This window comes from Mustela nigripes, unplaced genomic scaffold (assembly GCF_022355385.1).
Source record: "Mustela nigripes isolate SB6536 unplaced genomic scaffold, MUSNIG.SB6536 HiC_scaffold_2861, whole genome shotgun sequence".
Taxonomy (NCBI): Eukaryota; Metazoa; Chordata; class Mammalia; order Carnivora; family Mustelidae; genus Mustela; species Mustela nigripes.
Genome location: NW_026742267.1, coordinates 1 through 3220, shown reverse-complemented (window position 1 = coordinate 3220; position 3220 = coordinate 1). Strand labels below are relative to the sequence as shown.

At 37.1% G+C, this 3220-nt stretch overlaps 1 pseudogene; it reads right to left on the bottom strand.

Annotated features, from left to right (window-relative positions):
• Positions 1-293: 293 nt before the first annotated feature.
• On the bottom strand, positions 294-1160 carry LOC132008993 (RNA transcription, translation and transport factor protein-like; annotated as a pseudogene).
• Between the last annotated feature and the right edge of the window lie 2060 nt (positions 1161-3220).

Below are 3220 nucleotides of genomic sequence, written 5' to 3'. Positions count from 1 at the left end.
GCCAAATTAGTATTATTTATCCTTAATTGTGTGTTAGAATATCAATTATATAATTCTTAATATTCAAAAAACTTTCATATCTAGTATCTCAGTTAATTCTTACAATAATCTTCTGAGGAAAGCAGGACAAGTACTTCTAAAACACAAAATATTTTCTTTTTTTTCTTTTTTTTTTTTCCACTTTCCTGAACTTTATTAAAGAAAAAGCAATGATGGTAAATCTCGAGAACATAGTCAAATTTCTAGGATTCTTCCCCTGAAAATGTGACATTTGATTTACAAACACATTCCCAATTGTACTAAGTAGATGAGAAGCTGAAATCCTAAAACGTACATCTTCCAACTTTCCCCAGTCTGTGGTCTGTCTTTGGATCAGCAATAATTGCCTGAAGAGCTACTATGGCTTCATTAATTTTTGTCTGTAGCTCTCTGAGCTCTTCTATATGCAGCAATCGCAGAATTTGAGCAGCTTCATTAAGAACTGCATCTCCTGTGTCAAAACCAAGAATATGTTTGTCTAAAGCAACAGGCAAGCCCTCTTTCGTTTGATTTGCTTTAGCAACTGCATCCTATGTCAGGCGCTCCTGGACCAAAATGCGAATTGCCTTAAGCATTACCAGTTAATCATCATGACGCTGAATCTGAAGAAGGTTAGCCAAAGCCATTACATCAGCCTTAAAATCAGGATTATTTACATCCAAATTGATCAATGGCTCTGCATTTTTAGCTGCATTGTCAGCATTTTTTGTGTTATCAGGTACCAAGTCCTTGTATTTTTCAGCATTATCTCCATATTCAAGTCTAACAGCTAAACCAAGAAGCCAGTCAATTGCTTCTTGTCGATCTTGAATCTTGAAAGGACAGTTAACATCTTTGAGATACTTTTCAAAGAACTTGGGCCAGTCACTGCTGTGGATGTTTCTTAAATTACCTCTGTCTTCAATCTTGTAGTGTCTGATTTTCTGGTCTTCAAGCCAAACAATAAAGTTTCTAAATTCTGTTTCATCTTTGCAGTTGAAACCAGCCGGGTTGTGGTAGTCAAGGGCCGTCAGCTTGCGTCGGAACATGGTCCCCGCGTCTCGCTCTGGTCTCCCGGGGTTCGGCCGGGAGAAGACAGGCGAGGAGGAGCGGGTGGCGCAAGCACCGGCGACGCGGCGAAAGGGCCCACAAAATATTTTCTAATGGCTTATTAAGTATAAGGTGTTATGCTAGAGGTTGTAATTCTATAACTAAGTATGATACTGACTTCATCTCTCTTAAAGCTCATCATCTGGTTGAGTAATCTTGGTGGTATTATGACAGAGGCAATTAAAACTCAAAGAAGGGGAGTTACCTTCTTTAGGCTACACAGTAAGACTAGAGGGAAAAAAATACTTTAAGCCTTCAGACATAGTTCGGTTTTAAAAACACCCTGAAGAAGTGAAGTGAGGTCTCCTAAATGTCAGTCCAATTCTCTTTAAGTTGCTCACACTGTTTTGCTTAGACCACACAGAAAATGAAAGTGGGATAGATTAAATGTTAGAAACTATTGTGGGCATTCTAAATTCTTTGATGATATTTGAACTAGATGGGATGGAAGGAATAGAGTGAAAGAACTTTAAATCTTTTGTGCTATATTCAGTAAACTATTTGAGTAGAGCTGCCTCAGATAGCTTCATTTCTGGCCAGACCACCCCAAGGGAGTGGAAGTCCTAATTATCTTCACTACCGATCCTCTTTTTGATTGAGTATGAATGGGAAGATTTGATCTTAAGTGGAGATTATGCACTATGCTATGTCAGCCAGTTTTCAAATAAGCTTAAAAGAAGCTTCTTAAAGAATATACATCATCATCATTAGGAACAGTAGATTGGCAGTGTTTCTTTTCTTAAACTCAAAAACTGTTTCAGTCACTTTTGTTTTTGAATTGCTCCTCTACTTGTGGTTAGAAACTGCAAGGAAAGAAATACTATCAGCTTGTTTATTAGTGTCTTTAGTATATGTGTATATGTGTATATGTGTAGAAAAAATAAAAGTTATTCAATCTTCATGAGAAGAATTGTGTATTTTGGGCTGTCTGAGTGGCTCAGTTGGTTAAGCGACTGCCTTTGGCTCAAGTCATAAATCTCCTAGGCTTTGTAATCCTGGAACCCTAGGATCAAATCCCACAACCAAGCTCCCTGCTCAGCAGGACGTCTGCTTCTCCCTCTGACCTCCCCTCACTCTCATGCCCTCTTTCTCTCACTCATTCTCTCTCTCTCAATAAATAAATAAAATCTTAAAAAAAAAGAATTGCATATTTTAAACAAGATGAATTAGAAAGAAATAATCAAGACATTTAAAAAGATAGAAGGATTGGTAATAGTAAAAAGAAGGATGGAGAGGGACAAAAAATGAAAGAATGGAAGGAAAAAAGGAAGGAAAAGAAGGAAGGAAAGAGGGGGGAGGGAGTGAAAGTGGGAGGAAGAGAGGAAGGAAGGAAGGAAGAAGGAAAGTAAGGAGGGAGGGAGGGAGGAAAAGAAAGAAGAAAGGGAGGGAGGAAGGAAGGAAAGACAGGAAAGAAAGAAAGAAAGAAAAGAAGAAGGAAGGAAGGAAGGAAGAGGGAGAAGGGAGGAGGGAGGAGGGGAAGAAAGAAAGAGAAAGAAAGAAAAGAAAGGAAGAAAGAGAAAGAGGAAGGAAGGGAGAAAGGAAGAAAGAAAAAGATAGAAAAGAAAAGAAAGGACAAAAGGAAGGAAGAAAAAGGAAGGAAGGATGAGTGGAAGAAAGATGAGCATACTATATTAAAAGATGAGCAGTGTGCATATTTGGAATGTGCTATATATTATTCTAAGCACTTTGCTTATTTTAGCTCTTTTAATCTTGGCAATAACCTCATGAGACTGGTTATATAAGTATCTTCCATTTCACAAATGAAAATTAAAGGTACAGAGGGAAGTTAAATAACTTGATCTGGATCACACAGCTAGCAACTTTTAGAGACAAGGTGTCTGATTCCAGAGCTTAAGATCTTAGCCACTACAGCATATTCACTAAATAGTATACTCTTTCCATGATCTTCCAGGAAGAGAATAAAATAGCCTACCTTCTCAAGTGTTCTTACAGCTGGTTCTATTTCTTGTTGCAAGAAAAGGTGAGCTAAGATCTGGGGGAGATATCAGGGCTATATTGAGTTTGTATTATATTATTATAATATAATAATAAATTATATTTATATTAAATATAAATATTATATTATAAATAT